Source organism: Oreochromis niloticus, linkage group LG14 (assembly GCF_001858045.2).
Source record: "Oreochromis niloticus isolate F11D_XX linkage group LG14, O_niloticus_UMD_NMBU, whole genome shotgun sequence".
NCBI lineage: Eukaryota > Metazoa > Chordata > Actinopteri > Cichliformes > Cichlidae > Oreochromis > Oreochromis niloticus.
Genome location: NC_031979.2, coordinates 15,749,598 through 15,759,606, shown reverse-complemented (window position 1 = coordinate 15,759,606; position 10,009 = coordinate 15,749,598). Strand labels below are relative to the sequence as shown.

The 10,009-nt window shown below is 38.2% G+C and overlaps 1 long non-coding RNA gene across 1 annotated transcript; it reads right to left on the bottom strand.

Moving 5' to 3' along the window:
- Positions 1-4,971: 4,971 nt before the first annotated feature.
- LOC109205059 (uncharacterized) lies at positions 4,972-9,802 on the bottom strand. Its single transcript, XR_002064525.2, has 3 exons — positions 9,589-9,802; positions 5,978-6,074; positions 4,972-5,195 (listed from the first exon to the last, which is right to left on the bottom strand). It is a non-coding gene; the product is annotated as an uncharacterized LOC109205059 (long non-coding RNA).
- Positions 9,803-10,009: the final 207 nt, after the last annotated feature.

The following is a 10,009-nucleotide window of genomic DNA, read 5'->3' as shown; positions in this document are numbered from 1 at the left end:
GGGAAATGCGGCAAGTTGATTTGCCATTCCTGAGCCAAGGCCTTAATTATGTACTAAGTCATGGCTGGCACAGAATTCTCATCTCCTTCTGCCGTATTTGGCCGACTCCCTGTGCTGTGCGTGCAGATTGAGTACTGGATGCAGTGTGGATGCAGTTTGGACTTGGCCCTTGATGGTCTCCCATCAACCCTGATGAGAGAAATTTGAGGTCATTGCTGTGCCTGTTCGCAGTCCCTGCACAGTGCATACCTCCACATACAGTAGAAAAATCTCTCCACAAGGCTATGCATCTATAATGACATACTGAACTAATAAAGGGAGTCAATCTGTTTTGTAAATCCCACTTGTGCAATTTTAGAATTAAAGGAAAATTAGAGTGGAGGAATGAAGAAAAAAAAGCAAGAAGGGGAAGAAAGAAATGAGATTGCCTTCAATTGCCAGAAGCTTTCCAAAAACCCTTTCTTTTTTTTCCCTCTCTTTCCTCTTTCTCTCTCTCTCTCTGAGCTTATTGGTATCTTATTAGATATGTCTCTGCCATACAAAGTTATTGTGCTGGGAGTCTTTTCAAGGTCCAAATCCCAGCAAAGCCTGTAATAATCTGTCAGCTGAAGGAGATACCCCTACAGACAAGGGCCTCCTAATCCACATAGATCAATAGCTGTCTGACTGGCTAACTCCCCAGTCCACTGTACCACTGTCCACCCAGTGACAGCCTCCTGTGGCTAGTGTCTCCCTCTCTGCCGCTGATCACATTCTCAAACTCCCAGTAGGCTATCACGAGGTTAATGAGTGGGATAATGGAGACATATTAGAGTCAATATATGACCTTTGGATACGGGTCAGTGAGACTGAAGGGAGAGGCACTACGTAACGCAGCCAATAAGCATCACTAGAACTAATAGGACCTTTATGGAATGCAGGCTTTCCAATTACATTGCATGCTTCAGCACACATCTGCATAAAGCTGTCCCGGTTTGTCAAAAAAACAGAGGATTTGCCAGAAGATCCAGCAATTTGAGTTGTAATTTTCCTATGTGGAATGAAAACTACATTATATGGCAGGTCCCGTATTTTTAATGTGGTTGAGAGTCTCTGGACTGACAGATTTGCATCCGAGTGAACTAAAATGAACTTAGAGGAGAACTGTATCTCAGTATCCTCCTTCATAAAAGACAAGGAAAAATGCATGCTGTCTTTCTTTCCTTCTCTCCTACCATCCTCCAAAAAACACAATCTCTCTTTCTGTCCGACTCCCTTCAGTTCTCCCAGCTCGAGGGCAGAGCAGACAGTCTATGCCAAAAGAGATGGACTTGGAGAACGGTGAATGACGGTGATTTCATTCATTAGATTGGTTGAGATCACTGCTAGATTATAAACTCTGACAACGAGCTGTCATCTTTGAGACAGGAGACCATTGGTATTTTGGTTCTTAATATGGCTATCTCCTGGGATGTCCGAGCCAATCATGGCTGTAATGAGGGGGAGACAGAAGTGAGGAGCAGTACAGGATATTGTTCCTTCAGGCTGGTTAGCCTGCTTTATAAATCAGTTGTATGGTGAGTGAAGACACATGTCAAGTGCTCACGGTGCTGTGGAATAAAAAATTGCATCATGACACGTCTCATATTTTTACTGAGAGTGACAGCAGTACCCAGATGAGACAGTCATTTTTTAGCATCATTTATGAGTGTGTGTACATTTTCATCTTGTAAGTCTAGGTACATCTACACATCACTGATGTACTTGCAACAAGTAAATAATATTCCCCAAATGCCCCCAAAGTTCCAATAATACCTTTTCAAATATAGAGAGGAGCTAGTTATAGTTAAAATAAAGACATACACTTTGTGGTAGTTTGAATCACTTACACATCCGATGTTTCGAAAGTCAAAAGCAGCTCAGTTAATGCATTATCAAGAACCAATAAACACTAATAGTACTGTGAAAACATCAGTTGAAAATCTGTGAAATGTACATTTTTAATACTTGATACTTACCATATATTTAGAGTTTTAAAAAGTGTATTTGCTCTAGGTTCATCTACACAACATCACTGTCAAAGGATAAAGCTTCTGCTCTACGTATGCGTGTGGACCTCACTGCATATCCGATCGCAAATATTCAAATATGTGAACATGTCTATGTTTCTGTCAAAGAACATTATTTGTAACACATAGGGACAAATTGTCAAGTGATTTTAACACCCCCCTCCCTCTCCAATTAATCCTGTTGCAAGCCCTTGTTCATTCCTGACTTGGTGTAAATGTACATTTGTAACAAATGTTGTGAATTTTTGATTTGTGGCTTGAGGCAGTGGATTTCATATGCAAGCTTCAGTACTGATTATTTTGGAATAATCATTCCATTACACGAACATGTCTCCAAGGCATACTGTGTGTTGTGTGTTTCCTCAAAGTAAATATATTTTTATCAATGCAATAGTTTCAAACAGAGTAAAATATGAATTTCCTCCAAGCAATGAAAAAAAATTATCTGAATGACGGTCCTAAATGAGGAAATGCCCACAACAATTTAAAACCTACAATACTGCAGGGGTTTGCTTTATCACGGCAAGAAGATGCTGTTAGGAAAATCATTATTCAAATTGTGTAAACAACTGATTAATGACAGACGATAACTGAATGAATTAAAACAAAAACAACTAGTTCTATGTTATCACACTAGTATGATATTTGTAGGGTGTGCAGATTATGAGCATCTTTGGTTGTTTACATCCTAATCAACACTTATTTACTGTACCAAGAGCAGCTACATGCAGAGCCATGGCTAAAGTGCTATAAGGCGTAATGAGAGTGGCTTGCAGTTCAAAAAACACAAGAGCAGAAAGGCCTTAACTTCATAAGCACAGCATGACTACTGTCTCATATTTTATGATTCCTGACACAGCTAAGGGGAAAGACTTAATAATATACATATTTCATAAAAAAATAACACAAAGAAGTCTTCTTAGCCTTGAAGGAAAAAACAAAACAAAACAAACAAACAAGTAAAAAATAAAATTGAATAGAATAAAACATGAAATATGAAACACTACATGCGGAAGAACTAGCATTGCATACAAACATACATAGTGCTGTAAAAAAAAGAAAATATACTCCCTTTCAAAGCGAATAATTTCTGTATCAGGGTATATTAAAAAATAATCTGGTCCTTATCAGGTCTTAAAATTAGGTAAATGAAATGTCAGTTGAACCATGATGTACCGTGATTTACGCTGTGGCATTATCTATTAAACAATAAGCCAAATTGCAGGGTCTGAAAAATTAAGTATATCCCTAATATTTCATAGAAATTAAGAGGGTAAGTAGCAGCCAGGTGCTGCTAATCAAATACACTTGATTAATTGACCATTAGCACGTGTTAACATCTCAATCAAAAGAAGTTGAAGAAGTCTGCTGGAAACATTCAAGTGTGTGTTAATAAAATGCCATGGAGTGGATGTTCCAACAAATTCACCCCAACGTCAGTCTGTGCAAGAGAAACTATGTAGGCTGCAGTTAGCATGTTAAATGTTAAAGTTCATGATGATAAAATTAGAAAAAAGACTGAACAATATGGCTTGTTTGTATTGCCAGGAGAAAGCCTCTTCTCTGTAAAAACAACATGACCGCAAGACGTACGTTTACATCTGATCAAACCACAAGACTTCTCGTCGAGTGTCCAATGGACAGATGACATCACAGTGGACGTGTTTAGCCATAATCCACAGTGCGATGTCTCACAACAAAACAAACTCAGCATATCATCACAAACAGCCCATATAAACTGTCACGCATGGTGATGGAGGGGTAATGATTTGGGCTTGTTTTGCATCCGTAGGACCTGGTCGCCTTGCAGTCATTGAACTGACCATGAACTGCTCTGTGTACCAGACTGTTTTAAAATCAAATGTGAGGCCATCTGACAGATTTTGGCCCAAATTGCATCATGCAAGAGGACAATTATCATATGCACTGAAGCAAATTTACAACAGAATGACTGAAAAAAAAAAGAAGAAATCATGATAATGGCCCACTCAGTCCAGACTTCAATCAGACTGAAATGTGATGGGATTTAGAAATTTCATGTCCTGGTACATAAAACCTAAAAGAATGTGTTTATTTCATTCTTATATAATGCCACTTAAATTGTAAATATAAATTGTAAAATTATGCCATTTAACTGCAACTGACAAATAAAGCTTATCCTTATCCTTATCCTTTTATATATATATATATATATATAGATATATACATATATATATATATATATATATATATATATATATATATATATATATATATAATGCAATAGTATTTGTATTTAGTTAGCAAAGCCTTGTGACATTCGACTCTCAGTTAGTAAGTATAGGTTAAGTGTTCGCAGGACTGAATGGATGGATGGAGGTTAAGTGTATCTGTTTCCAAATAAGATCAAGGTTATGTATTGTAGTGACATATACCATACACGCGGTTTGGAGAGTTTGAATGGAAGGCACAGAGACTTTGCAATGCTTTCATCGGGGTCTGCTCTGGCCTCTGTGCAGCGGCGCTAAATTGAAACTCTGCAGGGACACAAAGACTGTACAAATCACAATCACACAATCTCATCAGTGTAATAGATTGGGGAGGAGGCAAACCAGAAACTGGCATAAAATTCACTGCAAAAGCCACAGGTGCCCCAACAAATATGCACAACCCCCACTGAGGCCACATGAAGCATAGCTGAGCTTATACTTTGTATGTAAAACAGGGCTTTGCTGAAGAAAAGGATGCATACTTACCCACTCCTATAGATAAGTAAAAACTAAATACAAACTGAAAGGTCATGCTGTATAGTTGCAACAAGCAGAAAAAGACTCAGTTCAAATTGAGTGCTGCTGTCTGTCTCTGTGGGGGCAAACCAAACCAAACATTTCTCAATTCATGAATTAAAACTTATTCCTCTCTCACTCTCTCCGTTGCTGCCCTACGTTGAAGGCTAGATGATGAATTGGCCAAGTGTGAGCATGTGACGGGAAGTGCATTGTTCATGGACGATCAACCCTTGCTGAAAAGTCTGGGGCAATGATGTGTTAGCACATCCTCCCGAGATGAGTCACCCTGATGCCTTCTGACAGGCCTCATTCCACTAGTGAGCGAGGCTAACCAGGAGTGCGCCTTAGCCCCAAACACATGCTTCAGGGTAGACTCCATCTGGCCCAAAATGAGAGCAAAGGAAGGGAGTTTAAAAATAACCAACAGAGAAGGTGTGGCAGAAAGACAACAGACAAGATGAAAGCATGCAAGCATGGTAGTCGGCTGCCATTGAAGCAGAACTGTACACCAGCCTAGAATGAGCAAAGGAACTTTATTGATTTGTTTTGTTTTATTCAGACAGAATAAAGTTCAAATGAAAATGTTATCCCAACAGTGACGCCTATTCGAATAATATACATGACATGTGTAGCAAAAGCTAATCCACTTGTCAATTCAGAGAACTAATAGTGCCATACATGTGACTTTTCACAGCTTTTTCCGTCAGCTCAAACAATATCATCATGTTGGAGGGACATATGAATGGCATTTTCATAAAGCAGCCCGGATTAATATCTAATCTTTCATTTTGAGGGGGATCAAAGACAGTCTCACAATTATGGCTTCCTTTTTTTTTTTTGTCATAAAAAAAATCGCCTATTTTTGTTATTTAAAGTAGAAAAGGTAATGGATGAGAAGCCACTGCCATCGAATATAACTGAGAGCCATTATAAGAAAACCAATATAGCAAAGTAGATGTTTATTTTAAGATTGCGTTAACTGAATCTTACAGTGGAAAATTCTCTTTTCTTTCTTTTTGAAAGCTGCTTGTCTTTCACACGTATCTTTAAACGTGTTAATCCTGATTGCTTTTGTGGTCCCGTAAAGCGTTTTTTTTGAGAACCCAAATATAGAGCTCCGCCCATGTCTTTTCTCTCTTCCATGAGTTCTTATCATCTCACCAGACTGTAGGCAGAAAACCCACATCAGAAAGAGTGCTCGTTTGAAGACCTGCTCTCTGCTGTCACGGTTCATTGTGGAGAGATATCTGTCCATTTCCTGTAAAAAAAGAAAAAATAAAAGTTTACGGTTCAGTTGGGATGCGTGGATGTGTGCCTCAAGCTTGGCATTACCCCCACACAGCTCTATCTTTTGCCCCCCCACCTGTGCCTTTTTGGTATCTTCGTGGTTGGTTAGTTGGACTTGGATGGGGAGGGAGGGGATGTAGTAGGAGGTGCTGGGGTAAGAGGGTTGGCTGGGGATGAACTGACAGGTTATTACTGGCTTTATGGGGGATTATTCCATAAAAGCCCCCTCAGCCCCGTGGCCAGCATGGCCACAACCCCCGCAAATAAGATAAAATAATCTCTGTAAAAGTGGACTGAGAGACAGGGAGAGGGACTGTCAGACAGTTAGGCAGAGATAGATACCCAAATACCCTGGTGCTCCTGAATGAGAAAAAAAATCTTCTTCAATCTGTCCTAATTTTTTTGTTTCCTTTTTTTCTGAAAAAACTGTGCCTGGGGATATGTCAGTTGGAATGAGATTAAACTCCCACAGTATAGAGATGGAAAACCAGAGTGGAACACATCTAAAATGCTTAGAGCTCCTGTTTAGAGAAGCTGTATTCTCTCTTCTGGTTCAATAGATGAGAATCTGACTCATGTGGGCTGTTGCATAAGCAGGTGCAATCATTATCAGGAACCTAGTTTGGTTGGAGGACACTATAATGCTGTAAGATGCAGGTCCACAATTTACACTGTAATTTTGCTGTTCAGTCAGGGACCAAGAAAATAGAGACTGGCATTTATTTTGATACCTGAAATTGAAGCACAGTGGAAATAAACAAAGACTGGCATAAAAACAATCGGGCGTTTTAGAGGAACTTAAATATCAAAAGAATGTAGTCATTTATTTCTGTAATTTCGTCATATACGCATACATTTTTTGTTTTTTTTAACAATAACTTGTTTTCTGGGATTTTTTTTACACTCACTCAGTTTTAGGAACGTGGTGTAAACAACTGTGTTGCTGGTGTGGAATCAAACATCAGAGACATGAGAATATACATGCATGTACATGTATAGACATATATTTTTAGCCAAGAATTTGACCAGTATTTTGATTAATTTTGTGGATTTCCTAAAATCACTTAAAGATTAGGTATGTGTATTTCCCATCTGGCTCTATATATTATTATTATTATTATTTTTAGTTGTAGTAGTGGTAGTATGAAAATGGTATGCTAAATACTGTCCTGTTTGTCACCTTATATTTCCTTCATATCCTACAATTTTATATATTAAATCCTTGAAATGTGGAAATGTGTGGTTGAGATCAGCACTTTCATATTATCTCCTAATTCAGATACTATGAGTTTCAGCTGGGTCCTACATGCATATATTAGTAACATACCCATATAACAAACCCTGTACATCACAGTATTATAATAATGAGTTTGCAATAACGAGTTTAAAATTAGGTTTGTTAACAAAGGAATAATGTCCCATGAGGTGCACGTTATTAGAGATTAATGAGCCAACAGGATGATTTGCATATTTCCATGAAAATTGCTATCAAAACAGGACATTTTTCACAAACCATAACCTAGCGACACCTGCGAGTGTTGTCACAAATACCTGGAACAATTATTGCCATGTCATAAGATTATAATGCAATGAAAACACGGCTCAGTAAATAGTGTGAACCTGGGGACATGTATCCACATCTGCTGAGCGCATAGAGTTCTGCAGCTCAGCTGTGCACTACAAAGATCCTGTTATACTAGCAAGATTCAAAGCCACTAACACTGGTTGGTTGACGAACAATGAATGAAATTAAACAGTATTTTAAGAAGATCAGCATTTCCCCGACAAATCAATATCATGACTGTCACCAACGGCTGATGAGAGATGTGTACTAAAGCGAGCAGAATAGTGAAAGGGATGTGATGTGTGATGATTGTTTTGTGATAATTTCCCATGGCTCAAGCTTGCAACAGAAAAGGGGGTGCACACAAGAGCATTACAAGTTAACTGATTTTTTTTTTGCTTTACAAGTTGCAAGGAAGTTGCAAGGAAATAAGTCATGTGGTGTGTACTTGGATATGTGAGCCATATGTGTGTGTGCGTCTGTTTGATGGGAAGGAAAAATACTTTCCAGCTCTGCTCTTTATGTACTCTTTGCCACAATCAGCCGCTGATGGTCTGGGTCACATGGACTACAAAGACAGACTGACAATAAACCAGAGTCTGAGTCTGATAGAGACTCTGGCCAGCTGACGCCAGACATGCGACCGAAACTTAGATGCTTTAATCATCAACACTGACAAAATTTGTTTACCAGTTTTACTCAGGTTACCATAGTTACAACTTCATCAATTCCCTGGCTCACCAGCACCTCTCTCAGCAACTTGGGCTTCTCACAATTAAATGAGCCTGATCAAGTGATATTTAAAATGCACCACTATTTAAAACGTAAAGCAAAAGCAAATCAAGCACTCTCTAAATTAGCACCTCACTATGATCCAGTTACAGCTGTCTCTTGCTTTAGGTTTCCTCTAGATGAGTACCACAAATTTAGCGTAAACGATGTTATCCAAGAAGAAATAATATGCAAAGAGTGCTGTAGAGTTACACTTCAAATCAACACAAGTAATCTATTCAAATGCCTGAAACCACACCACAAACTGCAGTATATTTAATACATGAAGGCCAAAAACAATGCAATAGTTGCTAACTTGAATCCTTCAACATGAACTTAGACATCCATAAAAGTGAGCCCGTACAGCTTGTCTGGTCTTGTATCGCACTGAAATGTGACCATCAAATGACCATAGCAATCACATGTTATTTGACCAAAGCTGTGCCCAAGAAACACAGCAAGTAACAAATGTTTCTGAAAAATCATCAACATGTTGAACAATAGATAGATTATCCCCTTGCACTTTGTAGCTTTGCTACGTGTTTTATTCACATCCATCACCAGGTACAATGAATGAAGTGAGACGTTATATTACTCCTCTGCAGAGACTGATTTATAAAGATGAGCTAGCACAGTGTAAAAATTAAAGCAGTGCCGTGATGATTTCTTCTAAGAAACTGAATTAAAGTGAATAAGCAGGACCGATTTCATTCTGAAGATCTGAACAGATGTCAACGTGTGAAAGCCTGAAACTATTGCACTGTTTACATCACAGTGGAATAAAATATTTTTTGTCACTAAACTCTAGAATCATGATCTCAATACTACACAAAATAATAGTAATTACCATTTTGTCTATAATCATGCAGCCCTAATATAAAGTCACTTAGTCACAAGTTTTGCAAGATGTTAGCTTGTTAATGTTCTGCATTAGGGTGTGAACAGTTTTTTTCTATGTCCCTGTAGCTATGGTTACCCACTTTTGATGCAGGCTGAGCAAGCAACTTAGTTTAAAGCAATAAACAGTCAGTTTTTATGGAAGCACTTTGTAGTTGTCCTCAGGATTTAAGGGACACTCTGCAGCCAGTTACAGTATAATCAGGTACTCCCTCAGACCATAATCTAAGTTATAATAATCATATCTCATTACCTGATATAAAAATGAAGCTGGAACTGGTTTTGTAGGTCCTTGGAGTGATGAAAGATTATCAAATGTGAGGCTGTGATATAATTAGAAAATCCAGTCCGGCCCTGCTTAAGACATAACTGCCGGAGGCTATTGCCCTCTGGTTGACGGACAGATGGTTTTACTTATTACTAAGGAGAAACTCAAAGTCTAGTCTCAGCGCACCTGCAGGAAAGAACACAAATATGCAAGAGGTTGCCAAAATAACATAGTAGACTCAACAAATAAAACAATCAAATCAAAATTGAAAAAAAAAAGTTAATATTTTTTATATTTAAAAAAAAAGAAAAGAAAAAAGAACACAGCATAAAGTAAGATATACAAAACTACTCATATGTTTCCCACACGTCAATACAATTCTTAAATAAATAAAAATAATAAATAA